This window comes from Bombus vosnesenskii, unplaced genomic scaffold (assembly GCF_011952255.1).
Source record: "Bombus vosnesenskii isolate JDL3184/JDL3185 unplaced genomic scaffold, Bvos_JDL3184-5_v1.1 scf7180000013431, whole genome shotgun sequence".
Lineage (NCBI taxonomy): Eukaryota > Metazoa > Arthropoda > Insecta > Hymenoptera > Apidae > Bombus > Bombus vosnesenskii.
The window spans coordinates 276544-290955 of record NW_022883046.1 but is presented as its reverse complement, the minus strand read 5'-3'; the positions used below and the strand labels follow the sequence as shown (position 1 = coordinate 290955).

Sequence of the window (14412 nt, the reverse complement as noted above, 5' to 3'; positions counted from 1 at the left end):
GGCAATATTTAAAGTCAAGAGAAAGAAATAAAAATAGGCGAAACATCGCGTTGCTCGCAACACCGTGCAATACCGTACAATTGATTCATTAACTACATTCACAGCATCCACACAATGTTTAAGCGACGGTCTTTGCAAAGGCATTCAAGCGTGAAGACAGCTTCCTTCCTTCCGGTCCAAACTCTGCAACCGGGTTCAGCAATTCTACAAAGTTAGTTTCGACTGCTCTGACCACGAGTGCCCATCACAGTCGCGTTCGAATGTTCCTTTAACACCAGGGTTACGACTGCTGCTGTTACAACGTGGAGTTAGCCGACCGCAATCGTTACAGGTAATAATATGGCATCTACAAGCCAGGTAGATGTAGTTTTGCCCGGTGGATACTACTTCCAAGTTTGCACGATTTTTAAAAACCGGTTCCCGTCAGAAATTCCGAAACGATCCTTCTTGAGGGGACACTCAGACTCGAAGGTGCCTACCTCTTGTTCTTGCGAAACATTCTAACTGTGTTTTACGATTCGACGGGTTTCGATGAAATTTCCGTATTCATCCACGCGTCAAAATTACGTTCCAATCTTATTTTTTTAATTGTATCAATACAAACGCAGAGATACGTTTTCATTATTATTGAAAATGAAGACATCGCTGTTCTTTCATTCACAAATCGTTGAGTCGTTTAAGTAACTGTCTTTCGATAGAATTGCAATTGATATAAATAACTTTGCGATACAATGTACCACGTAGTTCTACTTACAAACACTACTTGAAAGTGTACACAGTTTTTAAGAAACTGGTTTTATGGAAACAACTTGAAACAACCTCGGCCATGATAACGTTCCGGTGTTAAAGTACGTTTCTTTTGTACTCACGAAACTCTATAAAAACTTTTAGCCATTTCAAGAAGTTAGTTTTGAGTACTGCGCAAACCACCATCTCACACGGACCTTGCATACCTACGCATTATTCTAGCTTGAAAGTTCCGACTTACGTACAACGACAGTACTTGATCCACGTATCACGTATACGACCAGGGTGTGTTAGAAAAATGTTTAAACTTGAAGAAGACGTAAAGATCGACCGTGTAACGATATCATAATGCAATGATAAAGTTAACGAGTAACAGACGACCATCCATTTAACGATATTATGGGTGAAATTCTCGTCAAGAATAATCCTTCAACTGGTAGGAGGTCGCAACCGCGCCCTGAGGAAGCGAGCTGATCATTCGGGAAAGTGAACAAACCACGTTCCATCCCTACCACCATCGCGGAACCAAGGTTCTCCCTTTGCTTCATGCCCATCTGCGTGGTTCTGATCCTACCATCCGTGGCCCACGATTCCTCCAATCCGCCCAACATCTTCTCTCGGCTCAGCCGCGTCTTTTTCTTCGTCTGCCATTCACTCGCTTCATCGACCAACAACGTTTCTTAGTCTAGTATGATCATGTCCGATGTCTCTTTCGTTTTTTCATCCTGTTTCCGCCTTTTCCGCTGCGCTAATAACTACTTAGACGAGAGAAATTCCACAAGAAAGTCACGGAGAAAAATCGGGTCCTGAATATGGGAACAGTTTAGGCGAAACCAGTGCTGTCGAGTATCGACCAGACCGGTATCCAGCCTGTGAGTAATCCTACAGGCGTGCTCCTATGTTTACAAACACGGGCAAGTTGAAGGAACCATGAATGACCAATGCATGGAAACGCTTTGATTCAACGTACTAATCAACCTCCTTGCCTTGAGTCGTGTTTCGTAATGCGAGATTGCGATATACCGATCTAGTTTTCCGCGTTCCAGCGCGTTTATCTACGTGACTATCGATGATCGCCTATACGCGACTAAATTTTACTATTTGAAACACTGTTCAACGATAACAGTGCCAATGCCATTCGATACTTCTTCGTACGAATGTATTCTTGTTCCTATCGCGTACGCGTCACGGCTAAAGGTATTTTCAGCCATGGAAAACACAATTTCATTAAACTTCTTCGTGAAGAGATAACGTTTGACGAGCGCGATCTGCCCGAGGCATGCATTTAATCCCGAGCACAAAGCTCACCCGTCGTATAATTAAAATGTTTCATTCAGCTACATAATTACTATCGAACACCAAAGATAGTGCCGCGTTGGTTCGGTACAACGAATTCAAGAGTAGCCGGAAAATACTCAACGTTCGTACACTCTCGCGGCAAAATTCCAGCAAAATATCCAACTTTGATACTGAGTGGAAGAGAAGACGGGGGGAACGATAGAAAGAAGGAAACCGAGGACGAGAATAAGAGTGAGCAGGAGAGAAGAGGAGAAAAGGGAGAGGGTACAAGAGTAGCAGATGGAGAAAGGGAATAGAGCTCGTTTCGTCCGTTCCTCTCGTATAGTTGGAACGAACTTACTTTGATCCGTTGATCTCGAGATTAACAGATGCCCCAAGGGTTGAGGGCAAGGTGGCGGTAGAGGAGAAGCATGTAACACACGCGGATAGCTTCTACTCAAAGTCGCTTCTTGAAATAATTTCGATTTAGATCTGACGATGCCACGTCACCATATGTTTCCGTCAAACTCTGTGCTATTGCGCTCGAATCGAAACTCTCTTCGTAAAGGTCTAACGGTAAACATGGTCGGACGTCAAGGAGAAAAGACCGTAAATGGAAAATTCATTTTTGCTCGGCGAACATTCACTAACGCGAATTGTATTTCGTAGAAAAGTATTTAAATACATGGTGTAGTCACAGAACATCAGAGTCATCGATCAATAATACTAGCTCGTATTCTACGTATTCTTGCGTGGACGATACGAATTCGCTTTAATCCGATGATCTTGAGATTAACGGATGCCCCAAGGGTCACTAGTAAATTCCTGTATCAGGAACGCCAAAGAGCAAGGAATGCAATACGGCAAAGACTACGATGTTGATCGTCAGCCCGAAGTTTCCTTGGAAAATGAGGGAAATGTCAACGTACTCGCACGATCTCGAACGAATACCAATGGAAACGCCGATCGTCCGTCAGGTCGCTAATTAATTGGAAGCACGTTGAAGTATTTCATCGATCTTCGAGATACAAGTCACTTGTCTCATTATTCGAGTATCTAACACCTAAAATGGAATCTTTTCCTCTAAAATTATGGATAGCATCGTCCCGTAGGATTCAAATCGGTCGAACGATCTCGAAGAATTTGATTCAGGTAAAACCACATCCTCGGTGTTTAAAGTAGCGGTTGCTGCCCTACAGGTATTTGACACTTGGTCGGGAAGATACAAACGATACGCACGAAAACGAAGACTCCTTGTGGGAAAATCAACCTTTTGAACAAAGTCGAGAAAGAAGGAGTACCACGATGCGAAGATAACGTTCTTCACTTACAGAACACGCGGAACTTGAACTCATTTCTGACGTTGAAAATTCACTTTATTTACACATAATATAGAGAATGTAATATGAAAAAATAATTACCTGTTGGCGCAATTCAGGCTGAGAAATTAATTTATCAATTATTGTGAGAGCAGAACCGATTGTGTCATCTTTGAAATTTATAAATATTAGATAATCGTAGCAGGTGCGTTATAATTTATAATTAGATAGATATTTTCCCAAAAGCTTCAAAGCGAATACACTGCGCTAAATCACGCGTTTACGTCGATGCAAACGCTCGAAGTAATAAGAAAAAAGAAGTAAAGCGGGTTGCGTAGTTGCCATGGAACGCATTTTTCGAATAGTGAAAAGTTGAGATGCAGAAAAGTTTTTAGCAGTTGAAACTCCGAATCTCCGACCCACAAATTGCTATCCATTCAGGATTATTTGAAATTCGAAGAAACTTTTGCCTCAAGTGGTTTTCTTCTTTGAGTGTCGTAAGCGACTTCAATCAAGTCGAGTCTTTCCGATTCGTTTCTCATGCTATTCGTATTCTCTTTCTCCTTTCTTTCTCCTCTCTTCCGATTTTGTCTCGGCATGTAACATATTCATCGAACATATTCATCTACTGGCCCTCATCTTCCTCCATTGACACGTTCGACCAAATCACGAACGCTTATTACACTGTTTTACTGCTTGCATTTTTCCCTCCGTCGCGTTTCAACGAGAACGTAACAGGATATCTTCAAACCGGTACTCCGAGCACACGAATCGCACGTGAATAAGGACCAATGACGACGTGATCGTATTGAATTCCATAAAATTAGTAGAAGTCAGAGTGCATACCCTGAATGCCTGCAATTGCGGAAAAATGTCTAGTCACGTTTGCACGCGTGTCGAACGGAATATACTCTTCATCTTGCTTCAGGCGAAATAAGAAACTTGAATTAAAGGTATTTCATGTCTGGAGATACGCGACTACCGACGTATAACCGATACGTTTGTAAAGATACTAGACTCGATTTCAAGATTCTATTCATGCTCACATAGAACGGTACACTTTGTATCGCGACACGGATTGTAAACTAAGTGTTACTGTATTACGAGGTTTCAATTGACATCTGCCTTAGATAGTAATATCGATATTTGGTTCCGTGACGACGAACTACATGCCACGTATATATGTACATATATAGCATAATATCAACCAACGATACATCTAACATTTGCTTATAATCTGTTCCTTCGAGCACGTAAGGAAGTCCGAAAGCAGCTGTAATCTTATTAGCCGAGTAAAATGATTTGCATTTCGTATCATGAATTACCAGAATCGATCAAGTGCTGGCAAAAGTGTATCTTTCTTTTCAAATTTTACGAGCCTCGGCTCATTTTTTATTGCGCGGTAAACCTGCTGCATCTTTTCGATCTACGACGATAGCTCATTCTTTTCCCACGAATCATCGTCAGTATCCAGAACGCGTAGTTACACGCCGCTATGCTAGATCATCCTTTAACACCATTTAACTGCCGTTTAAACGTTTTCTTTTTTTTTTCTTTTTTTGTTTCTTAACGTCGTTGTTTCTTACGTGTCGTTCTTGGATTTTCCATACCGAAGATTACCTTAGATTTTCAATTCGTGTTTATATCTTCTTGCTTCTTCTACTCGCATATTTGAGTAAACCATCCATGAATAATATATTCCCATCGAACGGAACATCGTGTCCTTACATACCATCCTCCAATCCCACATCTAACTTTAACTATCAATTCTGTGCTTTGAGCTACCTTCCTTAAAAAAGAATTCTGTTACACAACGAAACAAATTAAAATTAATATCGCTAATGCTATGGAACAAAACTGCGTAATATTTGTAACCTTCAACGATTTGTAACTCATTTACGCGAACGAAGAGTTTAATTTGGTCGAGCTATTAACCGCAATACAATCTTGTTGAAATAACGAGAGTGAGAGAGAGGGGAGGGGAGGAGGGAAAGAAGCAACTCGCCCAAAAATACAAATCTATACACAGTATATTGTCGACAAATCCATACTGTTGGCTTGATAAAATATCCCGATTCATCACTGAACGCAATTGGTTTGTCGAATATACGAAAATTATGCGTTCCGTACGATAAAACAAGCTCAATCAAAACGATGATAATCACCGATTACAATGCACTAATTACCCTACATCCTGACGGTATCAATGAAACCTTGATTACGATACATTATATCATATGCAACTAATAATGTCGTTTTAAAGTCTAACATGCAATTCACACGATGAATACGATGACGATAATAATTGGTGGTTAATATACGTACATTTGGATTTTTCGGCAGTGGTGCGGTAAGTGCATCGAATTACATTAGCAATATACAGGGTGGTTGGTAACTGGTGGTACAAGCGGAAAGGGGGCGATTTTACGTTAAAAAAGAAGTCGAAAATATAGAATAAAAATTTTTCGTTTGGCTTTGTTTTCGAGAAAATCTACTTTCAATTCTCGCTCGGTACGCGTGCACTTTATCACGTTTCGTTATAATGGATCTCACTGTAGATCGTTGTCTCGATGGAAAAATTAAAAAAAAAAGAAATGAAAAAAAATCGTTATTCTATATTTTCGACTTCTTTTTTCGCATAGAATCACCCCCTTTCCGCTTGTACCACCAGTTACCAACTACCCTGTATATTAGCAAAGTTGATTAGACAGTTTGCGATTCTCCCTTCGCTATTCACACACAGTAAAGGATCCGTTGTTGTAGTCAGCGGTGCTATGTAACACGAACGGAGTTAGGGTACAGGCTGTAAAGGCCCGAGAGTCGACTTTGGTGAAAACCCACGTGAAAAAGAAACCGAGAGAAGATCGAAAAAAGACAATGGATGATAAAGGAAAGCATAGAATAGAAAATCGCAAGTTAGAGAAAGGGGAGGAAAGGGAAAGACAAGGCGAAGAAGAAGGAGATGAAAAAGACTCGAAAGATTTCTGTTATTTGACGTAATGATCCTTATGGAATGCGACGAACGCAGCCGGGAGAATATTTTCTTGCCAAGGCAATCTTACCTGCCTCCACTTCACCCTGTCTCTCAAAACACTCCTTGCCTTATTTTCTTCCTCTTCCGGATCCTGTCATCGATCTAAAAAGAATCCAACAAAATACCATCTTCGAAGCAGTTTCCTTTAAATCTCTACGCTAATTTCAGAAACAATAGGACGTTCAGTTATCCAGCGGATATTAGAATTTCACGAATGAATGCTACTTGCTGATTAAAAATACCGAACAAATTTTTAAATGACACGGACGTTTGGATCGAGAGAAAGAAAAACTTTAAAGGGATTATATTTGGAACATACATGTAGATGCAAGAAGTAAGCATAAACTGTTAAAATATCCCTCAATCGAAAAGAGTGCCGTCGTCGAGTTTCCTAGTAAAGAAAATACACTGCCACGCACTTTCCAATATTGCCTGAGAAAAATACTTCACCTAACCAAATTACTCACCACCAAAACCTACCATCGTTTTCCGATAAATGCGGAGGAACCCTCGCATCGAAAGTCTACCGCGTAAAAAGAGAGAAACAGGAAGAAACAGACATTGGCTTCTTTTAATCGAGAAAAGTGCTGCACAAGATAATTTATGAAAAAAGAGAAGAGAAAAGATATTTTAAATTTCTGCAATTGCGAAAAATAATGGTTAACGTAGCGTTTGATTGTAAATATACGTAACGTCGGAAACTATTATTTTTTACGCGTTATATCGCACGATTCATCATGAGGAAAACTCTTGTAACTAAAAATTGTAATCACGCTCTGCGGTGTGTGATTAATTCATCGGAGCAATTTCGCACAGTATATACAGGTAAATTGTATTCATGAAATACCATCACGTCGGCATAACATAACGTTGAAAAGATCCTTTGGGAATCTCTTCTGAGAAACTCTATTATCATGTACATATATGCCTAAACGAAACGTAAAAGATTAACAGAAATAAACGATCGTGGTATGCATGCTACCTTTTGCAATGAAAACATAAGATCGCTGGCCGACGAGAGCAAGCAGTTCCTTCACGAAACGGTAGCAGTGGGGCACCGAAAAAGTTTTGACAGGAATTATCGATGAGTTTCCACAAAGTAGAAAAATCAAACGAAAGGGTTAAGACCTATCGTTTTTCCCAAGGCTCGGCCAATCACGTAAAGTGCTTACCTATCTGCGTGCTTACTTTACCTATGTATACTTTTACTCGCGCGAATATTACGCATATACACGATCGCACGATCTCGCGCACAAACTGTGCATGTACTCCTGCAAATATTTACGTGCGTGATACGTACAATATAAGCGGGTAGGCAGGTATCTCGATCCGAACCTCCATTATCGAACGAAAGAGACTCGTGAAGAGAGAACAAGCGAAAGTAGAAGAGAAGGCTGAAAACCACCCTCCACACCGACTATCCGGCCTTCGGCGAAGAATCAATGCGACCACCTCCCTATACCCTGCATCACCACCCACGCTTTCCTTCCTTCTTCTCTTTGTTGCTATCTCTCACTGCCTCGTATCACAAAGAATAAAATACGATATAAAAAAGAGGCTGTGGTCCGTACGATTTACACATCGACCAAGTTCCATTCTTAATTTAAGAATCCAATTTGCATTGTGAATGGTCAAGCGAACGACCTACAATCGAAATATCGCTAAGTATCGGAATATATCGGTGATCGTCAAAAGAAATAAGAAGAAACTAAACCAAACTGTAAAGAAGATTTTTTACCGAAAAGTTGTATGTACAGGGGATATTTGTAAGCCAGTAGAGCGAGCAAGAAGAGAACTTTCCCGTTCGAAAGAAATACGTTATAAGATTTGCACAACTTTCTTGTAAACGCGATTATTCAAATTTCAGGTTTTACGGTCTTTTGGAAGGCTATACCGATAACACTCGCGGCGACACGACAGGAAACGACGTAAGCTCGAAAAATCGCGGATAATCATATCCTGCGGTAGCGCGGAAACCGATGGTTGGAAAGCGACAGAAAACGATTGGAAGACTCTATTGAGTCGCGCGCAAACCGAATGATATTTTGACCTCGAAAAAAGGGCACAGGGAAGAATCCAAAATCAGACGACGCGATGGGAGCGAGCAAGTGGAAGGGCTTACGTGACTGCAATGTGCAAAATTGTCCTTGGAAGGAAATATCAGATCGACAGTCGTGCATTATCCACGACACAGTGGAGCATATGCAAATTACTAGTTCCAAAGGCAACCGGAGAATTTTCGGTAGCAAACCTCACTCCAATAATATACGACGAAATCTAAACGAGGAGAGAAGAATATAGATATACCTGATGTACCAACGTGTTCTTCGTCAGAGACAAAGCAAAATACATGTAACAAGAGCGAGAAATGCAAACATTCAACGAAGACTCTCCTTTGAAGAATCTACGATCATCCAATCATCGATCAATGCAACCGTATAAAGAATACAGAACAACAGTCCATCGAAAAGGACAAACGTTGTGAAATATGAAATGACGCTGAAAATAACGAGAGAATATCTCGGATTTCTTGAGCCGTTTCCTTCGAGGACTTGTCCACCATCCACGAGCAAGATTCCTGCTTGTGACAGTACACCTTTTCCTCTTCTTTCTCTCCTTCTCTGTATGTTTCTCCCAAAGGACAAGTCATCGATATCCCATTGATATGTAAATTCCGAGTTTCCATCCAATGAGCGAGCAACATCCTCTAAAACCTTCCCCTTTGCGTCCTTCGTTTTTTCTCCATTTTCCATAACGCAAAGAATGCTACTTCGTCGCGAGACTAAGATTATTACGATGTTATTACAGTCGGAAGACGTCGGATATATCTTCCGAAGTGAAGCGGAATTCCATGTAAATGGAAGTCATTCCATAGCGGCGCTTAACTCTCGTACAGGTATAATGCCATTAGTTACAAATGAGATAAACACATCCTTGAACGAAAAGCTCAAGATCATGCGAACGTTGTTAGAAGAAACTATGCGTCTTTTAACTACGAACGCTGTTTGACAAAGACCAGAAAATGGCATGTGTAGATTGGTTGAATGAAAATTCTCATACGATAATCGAAGATAAATAGCGTTGTTCGGCAATGGAACGAAGAACGAACGGATTTATTCCCGGAAACAAGACCCAAGGCCTTTTCAATTTAGAGCAAAGTCGTTAAATCGAGCAGGTGCGCGAAGAGAAAGGGGGTCGCAAGACGGACAGCTCTTTCACCTGTCGCACTGTTTTCGAGTAACGAACGCTCAACCCTCGCCAATTTCCATGTTCCTACCCTTCGCGTCAAGGTAAGGCAAATGCTGGGCCTTCTAGTACAATGAGTTACCAGCCTGTTCTGACCACAAATACGCTGAATATGCATGAAGCCCTTGTCTCTACTATCGGTACGTACGTCCTCGAATTAGGTTTCCCGCAAGTTCTTCGAGTCCTGTTCGCGCTGATGCTCCAGCCACTCCAGGAGCTCTCTAGTCACCTCTCGTAACCTTCTCGAGGGCTATGCTTCGTTGAACCTCCGCCGCGCTTTTCTGCACACGCGTACCCCTTTGGCTATTCTAAACTCGAGAGCTTCTTTGACCGCGAATCGATAAATCGGAATCGAAACTTCGAACTCTGTGAATAAGAACGACGTTCTACGAAGGAAAGAAACAGGTCAGAGCAAACAAAGAGACGCTCGTGTATACAAAACGAAATGCTTCTTAACGATGTGAAGAGCGTTAAATATAAAACGGAGAGCGGAGACGGTCCTTTACCTTTGTTTTTTAAATAATTTAAATTTTAAATTTGTAGAGGATATAACGGTTGCTCGACTCTCTCCATTTGCAATCAAAGGTCCGTGGAAAAATATAAACTCCCCTTGCTTTCTCACGTATTATGCACAAACACGCGAGTTATCGCGGCATTTCACGGATACGATTACAATCCTGAAATACGCGCGAAGATAATGCGCCAACAGAGTTCTCACGTGTAATAAGATATAATCTGAGTTTCCTGTTGCACAACAAAAAGGAACTTTAACGAATTCCACTTTTCCGGCCGCCTACCTCAGGAAAATAACTCTCTTTTCGTTCTTTTCCTCTAATAATGTGTTTTTCCGTACTGTTATTTTGTTGCCACGACGAATAATAAACCTTAGAGAAGAACACAGACAATTCTACGCTTTTAATTGTTTGCCATTACGGAGTCAGGAATTAAAGTGGATCTTCCAACTGCTCAAACTGTTCCGGAAGGAAGAAAAAAATTATACGAAATGAAATTCGTTGCTCGATTCTCTTTTAAACGATTTGCACTCTCTTCCCGAAGCTTCGTAATTTAATTCTTCGTCACACTTCTTTAAAAAGTCACGAGGCACAAGCGGGCGACTACGACGATGAAATATACATAAACACACATATGTATATATATTACACATATATACCTACGTGCACACGAAGGGAACAAAACTGAGATACGATCGAGCACGAGAAGAAAAGATTTTCGTCTTCTCGCGTGCGAATTCCGTTTCACGATGGCGTGCACCGTTTTTAAAAAGAAAGAAGCAAAAACGAAAAATATTTCACTTCCCGCAGTTGCTTTTATTTTCAACATCACGCGCTGTCTTTCCCTTACCCGCAAACAATGCATTTATCGACAATCGAAAGAATTTTCGTCTCGTTAAAAAATAATTTTCTCTCTCTCTCCTTCTCTCTCACATTCACACGCACGTACGCACGCGCGCGTATTCTCGCATCCAAATCTTTAAAAGTTGATCGCGCTCAATGTATATGTACATATTTATAGGAAATACCGGTCTCGCTCGATACCGACTCGCGGCCCTTTGCATTCGAAACAAATACATGTACACGTGTGCAGGATCTGCGAACGTAAAACCAATATCGGCGCGGTGTGGTTATCTACATATTGCAGATATAGCAATATTCTATAAATAATCTGTACAACTGAGATGGGGAACACGGCAGAGAGTTGAAACTATTCACCGTCCTACGTGAAAAAGATCTGCCTACTTTTTCATCCACAAATTTCATCTTTTCGTAAAGCGCGAAGGATAAAATTATTGTAACATATTGGTGTGTACGCAAGGCAAATGTAAATAAAATACAAGCATTTCCAGCCATCTGTATTTTAAGATATAAAAACTTTTGTGAATTAAACGAGATACGTGTTTGTATGGTATTATTATTTTTTGTAAGCCCACTTTCGTCAGGGTCATCTAACTACGATGAGTTGTAATATTAACAGCGTTAAAATTCCCAAATTCAAATCCTTGTTTAGTAAGAAAACTTAAAAGTTATTACATGCACTTGCGTAAATATGTATGTATAGGACCGTAGTAGAAAAATATAAACGACGAAGAGAGACAAAGGAATTTCTCGTCGACGTTATCAAGAAGTAGAAAGAGAATTCACAAGTTACCAGTCCATCTCCTTACTGTAATGTATCGGTGTGACTTATTTTTCGACATGCACGACAAACATCCCCGAAATTCAGAAAATTCCTGTATTCTCGCGCCACAGACGCCTGCATGTTTTAAATCTGAAAACAAAACAATCTCGAGAAAACGGATTCAAGCCTCGTTGTAGTACGAGCTAAGGTCGAAAACAAGGTTTGATGAACTGGCAGGAAACGGGCAGATAGATTCTACAAGTTTAAGTTCCGTATCTCGATGAAATCAACAGATCAACCGTATCGGCGTAATCAATCGATCGTAACGTTTCTTACAAAGCTTCTTTTCGAGCAATTCGTTAATCTAATTGTCACCATACGACGACTATCACCCGTGCCGGAGGCTTAATGATCGAATAAAGTTCGATTGTGAATCGTGGTAGTCGCGAAAAACCAAATATTGACATACCATATTGAATTAGACGACGACGATGGTTTTTCGGAGATGGAGGAGAAAGCTGTTCGATGATGTGTTAGCTTATCGGGAATCCAGCGTAAAAAATTACATGGATTCGAACGACACATGATATTCGAGAAACGAAAACTCATCTTCGAGATTGGGTTGCGAAATGCAGCATTCAAGGACGGTTCGCGGAAAAATATATATAACTGTAAGCGTATCGACGACAAGGATAACGTGGTTACGGCTAGAAAATATATTATTATCTGTACAGGTACGCGTTGTATCTACCTACCAGATATGTACATATTTAATGCTTCGAATTATTAACAAATGCGATAACGTTGGACGGCTCAACCGCAAAACATAGCAGTGGCAAGCAGACAGAATAAAGCAGAAGTTATAAAATAATTATCCTGCTCGCAATATTTTTTCGAGCGAAAGATTAAATGGCATCAGAAAGCAAGAAGAAGCATAAAGTCATCGATATTGACCTATCAAAGTAGCAGCGGCAAACGTCATCAGTGCTGAATAATGTCGATTTAATGTCGAATAATGCCGTCGTCGTCGTTATTCCGGAACTGGCAGGAAACAGTGGCTGTTTCAATCAACTCAGCCTTGGCAAATTTCCTGCGAATAGTTGCAATTTGCAATTAAGATATAGGCGCATCGCAACGATAGCTTTCCCCCTAATAGACATTATCATCGACGGCCGCTACCACGCCATAATAACTGCGCATAATGCGTCACAAATTAATAATTCAGAGAACGATGATTGAGCGATTGAAGACGAGCGAACGAATAGAAACATATTAATTAAAAGTAATCTTTCTTACATCCTTTACCGGGAATCGATAGCAGTTAACATCGACGATAGCGATTGTACGCATCCGTCCTGGTCCGTATCGTTTCGTTTTGCATCGTCGCGTCACGAGGCATGACAAATGTCAACGCGGAAGCGTTGACGTTGAGAAACGTCTCGAGTGAAATGCTTTCGAGGTCGGTAAATATTTACGACTTCTGTGAGTACAGATTCTACATCGAATGGTAAGCTTGCAGTTCCTTGATTTTTGACAAATGTACTTATATTTGCTTCTTGGTAAATAACCGCCGTGTACAAAGACACGACAATATCCGGTACCAGATGTCGGAAACCTCTTAATGTTTGATCTTGCATATACGTTCGTCAAATTTTCATATCAACACGATGATGCTATTTGCAAAAACATTAACACAGCGGATGTGGCGCAGTTTCCCCGTTCACGGTCGCGTAATACGAAACTCGTCAAGAGGTTAGATTTCTAATTTTGTCCCAGTAGCATGTTAAACCAGTGTGGAATAAACAAAACATTGCTGTACGTAATATGAGAAATGCGACGCAGAACCCGAATAACAAACGAAGAAAAGATAATAAATGACGCTATTAGAACGGCAATAGATAAAAGAAGAAACACTTACCAAAAAATATGAACACCGTGGAGAAGGAACGATCTGCCGTAGAGTCGATCTCGCAGGATGTAGAAGAAAAATCCTCAAAAAAGCAACAAAAGGGGCACTGGATAAACAAGAGCTCGCGGAACACAAAAGGTTCAGTCACAATAAAAGCACGTAACGACACCCGGCGGCGGTCGAAAGATTCGTAGAGTCGCACCGCTCGACTTGACTGCAGGAAAAAAACAACGGCGTCGCGAACTTGACGCGCAATCTCTGGCGCGACGCTTAACGACACTAATATATGAAGGGAGAAAGAAGGAAACGGAACTGAAAACGACTCGATCACCGTGTTCACGCAATGGAATCTGTTCGCAGACAGCAAGGGAGGTCAACACGAGAGGAAAGAAGAAACGAGAGAAAGAGGAACGGACGGCGAAAAGTAATGTGGGCACGCGGTCTGCGGACGAGTTTCGGAGCTTTGAAAGTAACAACACGTAAACGGAGCAGTTTCCCGTACGAGGCTCTGCCGGGTACTGGGGGTTCGAGCCGGGCTATCGAACGCACCTCCGCGCGTCGACCAATAGGCGCCATCGCCGCGTTCCACTCAGCCAATCAACGATAGCAACACCGGCACCGTCTACACACGCCGGGTCCGAACCGCCGTAATCAAAATCTTTAGGTGACATTGCTTTCATTATATTTATATATTAATCCCTAAATTATTTTTCTTTTCATGTTAATACATTTACTGCTTATGG

At 41.1% G+C, this 14412-nt stretch overlaps 1 protein-coding gene across 3 annotated transcripts in view; it reads right to left on the bottom strand.

Annotated features, from left to right (window-relative positions):
- LOC117238066 (protein turtle-like) overlaps positions 1–14197 on the bottom strand; it is a 166078-nt gene extending 151881 nt beyond the window's left edge. For all 3 annotated transcript variants that reach the window (XM_033502633.1, XM_033502638.1, XM_033502639.1), the window contains exon 1: positions 13679–14197. The gene's annotated coding sequence lies outside the window, so the exon portion shown is untranslated. The remainder of the gene's footprint in view (positions 1–13678) is intronic.
- Positions 14198–14412: the final 215 nt, after the last annotated feature.